This window comes from Aquila chrysaetos, chromosome 5, assembly GCF_900496995.4.
Source record: "Aquila chrysaetos chrysaetos chromosome 5, bAquChr1.4, whole genome shotgun sequence".
Taxonomy (NCBI): domain Eukaryota; kingdom Metazoa; phylum Chordata; class Aves; order Accipitriformes; family Accipitridae; genus Aquila; species Aquila chrysaetos.
In genome coordinates this window covers 57,350,163-57,362,269 of record NC_044008.1, presented here as the reverse complement: position 1 = coordinate 57,362,269, position 12,107 = coordinate 57,350,163, and positions in this window count along the sequence as shown.

The following is a 12,107-nucleotide window of genomic DNA, read 5'->3' as shown; positions in this document are numbered from 1 at the left end:
AGAGCGCACTGTACAGAGAAATGCTGCTGCATTGGCAGGAGCAGGGCAGCTGGTTTAAACGAGCTTTCTGGGGTTCACTGTGGATGTCCTGCCAAATGTCAAGCCAGCAGTTGCTTGCTTTTCTTACTGAGAATTTGACTAATTTTTTTGCTGCAACCGTATTCATAAATTTTTATGATTTCATTGTTGAAAACACAGTAGATACTGAACTTCTGCTTTTATCTCCCTTGAAAAAAACACCATAGACCTCTCTCTAGATGATGGATAGCTTTCCAGGCTGGGCGATCTACTTCTCCATCAAAGTTGTATATGCTGTTGTCTGCTAAACAGCCAGTAGTTAATTCCTGGGCCTGGACCTGCAGCTGGGCAAGGAATTTGTGGTCTAGGACAGGGAATGCCTGAAATGGACAAAGTTTGGGCAAGCCATTTCTGAAACAGATCTTGAAGTTTTGTCAATGGTTCCAACACTCAGTAGGCCATTGAGAATCCCCTGACCAAAGCAGTTATGTGGAGACCTGAAATGCAAACGAGTCATTGGAGTCCTCCTCCCTGAAGGCTTTAATGAATTAATTTGCACCTGCAGACAAAGGGAAAGAAACTTAGTGCGCTCTACCAATGATGGGCAAATGAAAAACAGAGGTGCTTGCTGCCACAGTTGTTTCTCTTTGTGGGAAGAAGTGCCATGGAGCCACAACTTTGTGCTGTCACTGCCATTGAAGATGGCTGCAGGAGAGCCTGACAGAAGAGAAAGTGAAGCAGCAGACCTTCAGCACAACCAGGACAAGAAATGGCATGGAGCATCCCTCTTCCCAAGGTAAATCCCTGGCGCCAGGGGCCACATCCTGCCCCTGGGAAGTCAGCTGTAACGCACAGGCAATAGTAGCGAAGATCCGGGGAGGGAAAGGGCAGGGGAAATTGACAATCTTCATTGCCACTTCAGTGACAGCAGAGGCAAATTGGGTCTCTGTGGTCTCTTCAGCTCCAGTGAAGGTCTTATGCTTTTGAGAGGCTCATTGTCAGCATCCTGCAAACTACAGAGTGTCACCCTGGTAACTCTTAATCCTGCTTCAGCACAGATTGTTCTGCACGCTCTCTCATCTGCGGAGTTTAAAGGATGAAGCTGTCACTGGGGAAATGTTCCGATTCCGACATTCTTGAGATAGACTGACACAAAGAAAACATAGGTTATTAAAATTGTGCAAGATGTTGTGATGCCTGTTTATGTGGGAGTTTCAAAACACACGTTTGTTTACAGACAGTTCCTGCAATTAGATCAATGTAGGAGTATTCCCCCATGGTGGGTGGGGAAGGAGTGAGAAGTGCAATATTTCCCATCTTCACCTTTTGGCTTTCATGACTACCCTGTATTTATAATAGAGATAATAAAGCAAACACCAGCCATTTACTATTTTAATGAATATCAGATACTTCCCCAATACTGGGGAAAGCTGGACTTCAGCTCTCTATATCCCCTTTGCTGGGCTCTACAAAGCTTGGAAACCCTCAAAAACCAGCTAAAATGTCACCAGGGGGGTGGGGTGGGGAATGTTTCTCGGCGGGCTGGAACTGAGGACCCTCTCTCTGCTTCCAGAGCAGGGGGGATGCTTTGCTGCTTCCACAGTCCCTGCAGTGTCTCCACTGTCCTCGCTGACTGCAGCAGGAGTTCACAGTTTATGGGTTTTTTTCTGCAAGAGATACCTAGGAAGATCAATTTCCTATATGCCATCCTGTCATATTTGCACCCCTTTGGATAAATCTTTGCAGATATATAACCTGAAAGCAAGAGTCTATCTGCAGAGGCATTTGTGCTGTCCATACAGGCACAGCCCTGAGAGTATTCCTTCTGTGACCTTTGGATGTTAGAAACATGAGCAGTAACCTGGTTTTCTTCTCAAAAGGCCTTTGAAAACAGGAGCCTTATTTGACGTGGTACAGAAGTGCCTTTTTTAGAAACTCCCTCAGAAATATTTATTTCAAAGGATGCAAAAGTTCTGATTAAGGTATTTTTGTTGTCTCTATCGAGGTGAGTTTTCCTCATTTCTGTGAGCAGCTTAATCGCATCTGTCTGCAGTTTTTCCTAAGAGAAATGTGCAGAAATGGTGTCCACCTCTAGATGGTGTGCTTTACTCAGAAGAACTTTATGCCTGGGCCTTTACGTAACTTTTGCTCACTTGTCTGAGGTTGCAAACTCTTTTCAACCAAACCACACAGATTTTAGTATTTCCTTGTTTTCTTAACATGAGACTCTGGCTGCAGTGTAACGCAAAAAAATGATAAAAATATGTTACTTAGCTGCTTCAAAATGTGTATTAGATGACCCATTTTGTTGGACATGTGAGGTATCTACTATATAATGTTTCTATAGCATTGCATGTCTTCTGGGTTCATTCCTGTGCTAACTAAATTAAAACAGAATCTAATTTTTTTCTAATACAACGCCTCTGCTCTTCTACTTGAATGTAAAGAAAGAGGGAAGGAACAAAGGTGGGTAACACCACAAGGCTAAAATGGTGGTGGTGTTGTAATAACTAACTCTGTCCACAGTATTTCTGCTTCTTTTCTCTGGACAGCATAGGCTGGAGCTATGAAAATTTGGAGGAAAAAAAAGTATTTTAGCAAGTGTGTAACGTTCCCACAAACTTCTGAAGCTCTTTGAGAGCTGTAGGCTGCTTGGGCAGATGATTCCTGACTGGTATAAGATGGTTTCTGTGGGGCATGCTGCCCAAAAAGCTAAAGCACTCTTCCCAAATGTTAATTAATTAAGATTTCAAACCTTTCTGTGAGGCAGATTAAGTGATCCTGACATGGTCTTCATGTCCCAGACCCCTTTCAGGACATCACAGCTGCTCTAAATATGTAGCACAACAGTTCAGGACAGACAATAAGGAAGATGACTCTCAGATCTATGTCATGGAGGACGATCACAACTCCCTGCCATCTGAATTTGCGTCTTAGCAGGCACAACTCACCGTGATGGTAAGAGGACGGCAGGTAGAGATTTACTTTGCTGTGGGATGTACAGTAACCAGGGAGTTACACATTACATGTGTGTAGGGCTGTGCTGGGCTCTACTATAGACCTTGTAGAATTGCTCTGCAGAAATGTCTTGAAAGAGTCAAAATCTGATCTATCATTGGACTTGTGATTTTATTTTTTACCTGTTTTTTGATAGTCTGGAGGAACAGTGTACAGAAGTATGTCTGAGAAGAATGAGTGTCACAGCCTCTGTTATGCTGTTTTAATTCTCTAATACTCTTCAATACCCAGGAGTGTAAGTGAGTGATATATCCTGGTTAACCAAATAGCCAAAATACAGTTTGTGACTTACTTGAAATAGAGAGTGGTTTCCTTCTGAATGTCAGCATTTCCCTGCTTGAAGGAGCAACACGAGATAATTTAACCCCCCAGTTTTTGTCACTTTAGAATAGCAACAAGGAGGACATAGAGAATTAATGTCACTAGTTTGGGGCTAGAGACAAGGACCATTTGGTTTTGCTGCTTTTTGTTTTGGGGGTTTATGTGTTTGATTATTTTTTTTAAGAAATTGAAAGACCATGTAGTTTTCTTTCCTGTTCTTGGGCATAGGAATGGTACAGTTAAATTAACTAGGAGCAGAAAAGGCACCAACCTGCTTGCACTGTCCAACTGAAATGTAACAGAAAGTAATCAAACAGAATAAATGATAAAAAAGAAATTAGATCAAAAAATCTGCTGGGCTTTCATAAGCTAAAATGTTCTTCATAATACAGGTAAGGAAATTGCTCGTGCTGACTTCAATGGGTCCAAGATTTTCTCCGTGGTTTCTAACCTGAAATTGCTGCTTTTAGCAAGTTTTAAAAAAGGCCGTGTATGGAATCAACTTTTCTAGTGCATTATGAGTAATATCTACTGCTTTTATTTTACATCTCAGCTTAGCGATAGAACTTTCTTGTAAATAAGGGTTATTTCCACTAAAAGGCTATTATGAAGTTATCTTTGATGCTGAGGCTACAGTCTCACTTCCCAAGCGTAAAAGAACAATTTAGGATATAAACAGCTTTGTTACATCTGCTTAAACACCCTGTTTTCTCCAGGAGCAGCCTAGGGAGGAGTGAGGGCACAACCTGGGCTGCTTCGCTGCCGCATGAGACATTTCAAGCTCCACTGGCGGGTGCCTGACAAAAGGCCACCACACAGGAATTAGGCTTTCATGTGGTTATCGCAGGGTGTTGCTAGCGGGTTTCATTTAGCTTTTCCCTAGGAGATTTCTCCTGCCGATTGCTGGGAGGCCCATAAATGCCATCAGAAGTACCTCTCCCGCCGAGCCCCTCTCTTTTTTTGCTTGCTGTGGCCGGGGCTGAGCAGCCACGTGGCTATTGCTGTGTCCTGATTGAATGCAGTGTTCCCTTCACTGGTTTCAGTTGCTGGAGGTGGGTGTTGAGATTCATTCTTACATCATTTGGGTTTTTTCCTTTTTTCCCAATTTATGTCCCCCAGTTTTAGCGTGGATGACAGACATTCCTTGCCGCAACACAGGAGCCGAGCTGTCGGGAAAAGACGGCACTTAGAGCCTTCTCGGAGGATGCATCTGTCCCCCTCCCACTTCTTCTTGGCCTCCTGGTCTTCGTCATCCTCCCACCCTTTGCTGGCCTCCCACTCCCTTCCAGCCTCCCCCACTTTTGGTCCTCCCATTCACCCTCTTTGGGACCCAAACCCCTCCTGGCCTCCAACTCTTTTGCAGCCCCCACTACCTCCAGGCCTCTGACTATTTTTTGGCCTCCCACCCCTTTTGGCCTCCTGGCCTCCAACCCTCCTTTTCTGGCCTCTCACCTCACTATTCACCCTCCCACCCACCACCAGCCTCCAACCCTTATTCTGCCTCCCAGCCTGTCCTAAACTCCCACCCCCTTCCCCCTTTTTCGACCTGCCACCCCCTTTTTTGGCCTGCCACCCCTCTCCCAGCCTCCCATCCCCTTTTGGACTACCACCCCTTTTTGAACCTCCCACCCTTTTTGGCCTCCCTTCCCTTCTGTGCCTGCAATCCTGTTTTCAGTCTGCCACCTTTTTTTTTCTGCCTGCAACCCTGTTTTCAGCCTGGCACCCCTATTTCAGCCCTTTTTCATCCTCTCACCCCTTTTTAGCCTTCCATGATTTTTTGGCCTCTAACCTCCTCCTGGCCTCCCTGCCCTGTTTTGGCTGCCCCTGTTTGGGGTTTTGTGAAGGGCAGCACCACAGCTGGGCTATTTTAGATTCTGGAAAACACACCTGAGAGGCTGTTGATCACATTTTTTAACAGCAGGTTGTTTGCAAGGAAACCGCTGAGAGCGTTTGCACTTGGAATTTAATCAGGCCCAAAATATTCAGAAAAGCCTCAGCAACAGCGCTGCTCTTCAACTCGTCTGTCAGCCGGGTGTCTGCGCAGGCGAATGTGGGGAGAAGTGGTAGATCTGCTCACAGAGATCCATCACCTCTGACATTAGGCTTATCGTCTTGCTATCCTGTGTCCCCACAATCTTTTGGTCGTGGCTTAGCATCAGCCATAATTGTTATTTAAGATTAAAAGCCCTTGTGCTCTTGGGAGAGGGTGGTCCCTCCCACCTTGGTGGCCCTACCTCACCTGGAGCGGTGGCACAGGGCAAGCAGAGCCCTTGCAGGGACCAGGCTGGTCTCTCGTCTACTCTTAGCTTGGGTATCTTGGGTTAAACCTTCCAAATGGATGTTTTCAGCCCGTGTGTTGGTGCGGCATCTTCTCCCCCAAATTCTCCACACCCCATTCAACCCTTTGTATCATCCTGGCTGGGAACACACTGGCTGTTTTCACACAGAAGACATCTTTTAAGTTTCTTCATGCACAAAGAAATGCGTTTTCCAAGCCATGCAGTTACTGTCAGCTTTCTAAAAAGCAGTGGTGGGACAGACTGTCTCAGATCTACCCCAATTTTATCTCAGACTTGTATAAAGCTCAAGCAATCCTAACATTCCTCCTCCCACGCCCTTACCTATTTTGACAGTCAGCTAAGGGAGGCGAGTTTAATTTGTTATTCCAGCAATACTGACCGTTAACCTTGGATCCTCATTTAGGACAATATTTAATCACAAGCTTAAAAAGCCTTGAAAGGAGTTGTTTTATAAATGATAATCTGAGCCATTTGTCCCAAATAGTTAATAGACCCAAACCATTAAATTGTACTGTGCTTTTTTTATTGATCTCAGTACTTATTATGTACTTACTATGTGTGTTACACTTATTTCTAATAATCTATCTGGCCTTGTCATTTACTTACTGGTGCTCGTCAGATTTAGCTCTGGTTTGGTACTGGAAAGCCTATGAAGCAGGCTGGATCTACCATTTTAATTGTTATTCCAGTTCACTAGATCAAACAAATCTGAATTAGGAACTAACATTTGGCCACATCAGAGTGATGAATTCTTGTTGTTCAGAGGAATTAATACATGCAATTATTTTGTCTTTTCAGGTTTCATAGTCCCAGTCTAAACTTTAGGTTTTGCCCTGGAACCATTTTCTCCCATATTAAGTCTGTCACAGGGAGAAGTCACCTGGCTCTTACTTCACCTTTGTCAGTGCCACTGAAGCAACACTGGAGAACAGTTACATTAAAAACCAAAATTATGACCACCCAGTTTCTGCTCTGGGATCTTTTATAACACCAGAGCTCTCAACATACCTCATCCCAGGAGACCAGCCTCAGCTTTGCCGGTGAAGGCTGCAGCATTGCGGTGGAAAAGTGCAGAACTGGAAACCCAGAAACTCAGCCCTTGCTTGCAGTGGACGTGAGGGGAAGCAGAGCAGTTGGCTCTGGACAGACCGCTGGAAAGGGAAGAGGCATGAAGATATTGTGATTTTTGGGTGTAGATGCAGTTGCTCCTACAGCCTGAGGGCACCTGTATCCTTAGTCATGCAGCAAAGGTGGCTTATGCAGGGAATTTGGTTCCTGTATTTCCATGTTAGGGTTCCTGTCAGGTTTTCCTCGCTAGGCAATATCAAAACGAGACAGGCGTGGGGTGAAAGTCCTTGAAGAAGCGTGTGAGGTGGTGCCAGAGGTTTCACAGGTGACACTTGTTATTTCTGAGCCAGAGCGGAGGTGGTGTGGGGAAGGGCGTTGTGTTATGCTATCTCAGATGAGTTGAGAAAACAAGGTCATTAGGGATGCTAGGTGGCTTGGTGCTAGAGCAGAACTGTGCGTTGTGCAGCACAAGGAAGGTTTTAAAGCTAAGCTGCATGCACAGCTCCTCAGCCTTGCCTAGACTTTCTTGTTCTTACAAATGAAGAAGCTTCATGCAAACAATCATTTCTCAGAGGAGTCGGATCAGGTGCTTGCTCAGGAGGATTCAGTGATTTGATTTTTAGACATCTTTGACCAGACAGTTATACAAATACGTTCCTGAGCAGAAAGGTCTTTTCCGAGCCAGACTTCCTCACACCCTCCTCGGTTTCCATCTCCCACCAGGCAAGCGCTGTGCTCCCGCTCCCTTGGCATTTCGGAGGGGTGGGCTGATCCCCGCTGCTGTTAGTGGAGAGGGCTGCGCTTCAGTCCCCATGGAAACAATTTGGAGAGTTTCTGAGCTTGTGTAGCATTGCTGTGCTCTGTTTCGCCTTCCTTTTCACTTCCATCAGGAGAGCTGCAAAGCTTTAATTCATTAATGTTTGAAAAGCACTTTGAGGTCCTTGAAGAAGGTGCTACAGAGGAGCAAAGTGCTATTACCTCAGATTAACTGTTTCTGTTTTGCCCTGGAGTCACAGCTGTGAGTGTTCCCCATGCTTGGTGGAAGCCAGAAAAAGGGAGGGAGGTCTTCTTGGCCTCCTGGAGAGCTCTTCTGCCAGCATGTCTGTGCTGCAGAAAGTCACCTCGACACCGATGGGAAGTCTGAGTGAAACTTCTGCGACTGCAGTCAGACAGAGAATACATTCTAGAAAGCTCAATAGTCTGATTTCTGCAGGCAAAATGGAGGGAATTCATAAGAAGAAACGGCAGCACATAGTTCATGTGCTCTGGTGCACATCTAGACATAGCAGGCAGTAGGGCAGAGTGGGTGAGAGCTCACAGCGCTCTGCACAGCAGGGCGAACTGGGGATCCACTGCTGCCTTGGATGGGAGGGTCACTCCCCAAAAGCTCTGTTAGAAGACACTATTTACTGCTACTAAAATATCCAGGCACTTCAGGGGTGTATACCCACTTTATCCAGTTGCAATTAGGAGGCCAGTTTCTGCTCCTGACTTCAGTGGTGAGAACACAGAGCTCTCTGGTATAGCTTGGAGCAGATTGCACCCCGATGCTGTGGCAGAGTAACACCACATACTTGTCTGTAATTCAGGAAGGTAACATGCTACGACCTAAGGGATTTTACATTTCTATTCCCTACCAAGTGTCTCAGCACCTTTCAGATATCTGCTGCTCTCCAGCCCCACCTAAACTCCTGCTAAACCCATTTGTGCTTGGGAATCACTGCACAGCTCTGGGTGCTTCTGCATCTATGGGTTGGGCTCCAGTTTCCCCATCCCTCATTCCTCTATCTGTTCCCCTGTGTGGGAGACTCCATAGGGTGGGTCCCCTGCAAAATCCTCTCCAGCTTCTAGACCCATTGGCCTCCCCAGCTCTGGAAGAGTAGTCTGCAGCTGCTGACTAGGTTTCCTGAGGGGCCTGCCAATGTGTATTTTGTCTGGGCTGGCTTTTTCCTTCCCTCCTTCAATTCTGGTGGGGTTTTTTTTTTTTTTTGGGGGGGGTGGTCTTTGTTCTAAATTATGTTGGGTTTTTTTTTTTTATTAATCATGTTTTTTTCAGGAAGTTACAAATAATAAACACAAGCTAAATCTGCGCTGCCTGCCTCGTTATGGGTACAGTGAGCTGGGATCACATTGCCCCATCTCTGCTTTCAGTTCCAGCAACAATTACAAAAGCCAGCTTTAAACTATTTGTTTTAACATTTAAAACAAATCTTTTCCCACTCACGCTTTCTCCAGTTCGGCATGATCAGCTGAAAACTAACCATATCAAAAAATGAAGGGATCGATTTCCATCTCGGTCAGGTCCTCGCCTACAAGGCTGCCCAAACCCCGGGCAAGGGAGAGGCAATAGGACACGAGGAGGGTGAGTGCAGCCACGAGGGACCCTTTCTGTCACAGCAGTCTTAGGTCAGCTTGAGCCACCCACGAGTACACCCTCACTTCATCCTCCTCTTCCCTGGAGATGCCCCATCCCCTCCCAGCCTCTCCCCTTGCTGCTGTGGGCCCTCTCCTCTGCAGCACGCACAGGGCTGTACCCTCTGCCCGTCCTGTCTCAGCTTCTCCTTCCCCCTTCTGTACATCCTCTCGCTGCCCTTGCTGTGATTCACTAATGCTTCAGAGATACCAGTGAATGGAAAAAAACCTAACCAAACATCAGGTTGTGCTGCTCTGTACATTTTCTATAGTGACTCACAAGTCTGACCAGATAACTCCCCTTCCCTCTCACTTAGTCACTCTCTCCCTCCCAGATAGGCTTGTCTGACTCCTCACTTCACTCCCGGCTTATTATTACTCTGTTTTCTTTGCCATTCCCTTTCCAGCCCGTGCTCTATGGCAGAGCTTCGGGATGCAAAGTTCTCCCTCGCTGACCCGTCGCACACAATGAAGAGCAAAGGAAAACACTGACTGCAGCAACTTTGCCTATGGAGAAACCATAAAGCAGAACTGCACTCTCGCGCCCCGCCCCCCCCCCCCCCTTCTCCACTTGGGCTACACACAAATTACTTCGTCATTGTGGCGAAACAAATAAGGCTTCATTATCATTACCATCCTGATGGGAGTAAACAAGTTTATTTACACTTGAGCACTGCTGAAGAATAAAGTCATAGAGAAAAGTTCAGGGTAGGTGGCCTGTCTTTGTCATTAGGGACAGCTTTTACAAAATCACTGCCCGCTCGGCCAGACAGGCTGCTATTCAGGCAAGCCCGGGTTAATGAAAGTACGGTGTGTGCTTGTTAAAAGGAGGACTACAACACTTGTAATCATGGGTGGTCACATTTTTATTTAATGATACGTATCTTTCCTTTCTCCAGTGTTTGCTCTTAACCCTTTGCTTCCCACTCACCAGTCTTTATGCATTGACTAATTATGACTTGCAAAGTAAAATCTGATACCAGGTCCACAACAAGCTAAACCCACTTAACAAGTGATTTTTATTTTTAAATAATCTTTTCATTAGCAGCCCTGAGATTCTGACAAAGCAAAAGGATCTCAAAGCATGAAGGGCCCCACATGTGTAATCACTGGAGCTAAAATAATAATAAAAGGACAACTGCAAACAAACTTGTGGGAAGAAAGGGCTACAAAACAGAACCGCTTCCTTTCAAGGCCTTCGTGTGGCCCGGTGATAAATCTGCTGGGACAAGGATACTTCAAAGCCAGAGGTCGAACTCTGCTCTCACTCGTGGGAGTCTCACAACTCATGCCAATGGAGTTACACCCGGGCAGGAGGTTCAGAGTTGCTGTTCTGCTCTCACAAATGCAATGAAAGCCAAAGCCAGCCATGATGGGGAAAAAGATCTATTTATCTATGACATGACCTTGCTGAAGTGCTGGGTACAATCATGCTACACTAAAAAACCTCCCAACATCTCCCAGCTTTCCTGCTATTTCTTATGACTAACTAGTCTGAAGTGCTCACACCTGGATCGTGGGGAAGTTCAAGCTCAGAAGTATTTTTTTTGCATCTACTGGGTGTATTAAAGAGCTCCACAGAAGAATGTGCACACACAAAGGCAGAATTCACCATCGCTCGCCCAATATTTTCACCTGCCTGTTGCAGGCTGTTACTTCTTTCTGTGGTCACACATGGAAAGTTTCTCGGTCTGTCTACTAGCACCCCTCTCTCCCCAGAGTCATTTTTGAACTTCGCAATCACTTTTGACAGAGAAGCAGAGATGTGAAGACACTAAATTTCTCCAAGTTTTAGAAAACCCACAGCTGTATGAAAAGCTGATGCTCCAGTACATGTGAGTTATCACCTGTCACTTAGGTTTCTTACTCACAAACATTTTCCAATGGTACTTAGGAATGTAAAAACCCAAATTAGAAGCAGTTTTGGGAACGGGGAAGATTCCCGCCTCAGTTAGACTTTGCATCAGCTGGTCACGCCCATCTGTTTAGGACAGGGAGAGAAAAACGCTTAAGGCAAACCTTTGTGCAATGACATTAGTTAGCTGCAACCCAGCTCTTTGGTTTCCTTACCAGGTCAGGGAAGACCTTCTTACCATGGCTCCCAGCCTGCTGTCACCTCGTGCTCCCCTCACCCAGGAGGGGCCAAAACCATCTGTCCCCACATCCCCATCCCAGGCCTGGGGCAGCACTTGAGCAGGAAGAGCTGCCGCTGCTACAGAGAGAGAAGGAGCAACACGAACATGTCACTGCCTGCCCTGGTGCTCCCAGCACTCCCTGGCCCTATTTTAACCTCTGTTTCAAGGTATATTTATTATTCCAGAGGAAACAGCCCGTTGGCTCCGTGAGTTATGATAAGAGGGTGAATGATGGACTTCCAAACTCGGGGCAGCCGGAGCCTCTGCATATTTCAGGTTCAGCAATGAAAACTCAGGTAGCTGAAAGTATAATTCAGTACTGTTGTCACAAGCCTGTGGGAATTAACTTCAGCGAAGCTCCCGTGGCCCCTGGGGGAAGGCTGCACAGGAGCCAAGCCGAGAGACCGCCAGAGACCACTGGGGAGCTGGGCAATAGCCGCAGGGCGAGCTGCCCTCCTACAGAAGTGACCAACAACCTCTTTCCCTTATGCTGCACTAAGCAACCAAAGGAAATGGCTTTTATATTTTTCTTCAAAGCTAAATACATTCTAAAAAGTACAGGAACATTGCTGGCGATTAGCATCACCGAGGGGTTTGGTGGGGCGGCGAGATCGTGCCTGTGGCCCCGGAGCTCCTGGCTGAGCGCAGGGTGCCAAGGAGGTGTGGGAAACCTGCCCAGGGTGCCTGCACCGCACGCAGCTGCTCTCCACACACCTCATCCCCAATTTGCGTGTACAAACCTGGGGTGTGAAGGCATGCGTGTTAGTCAGGGGGAAAGTCTGCATAAACAAGGAGAGCAGGTGAAGCGCCGTGGCAGGAGGGGGGACGAAAGCAT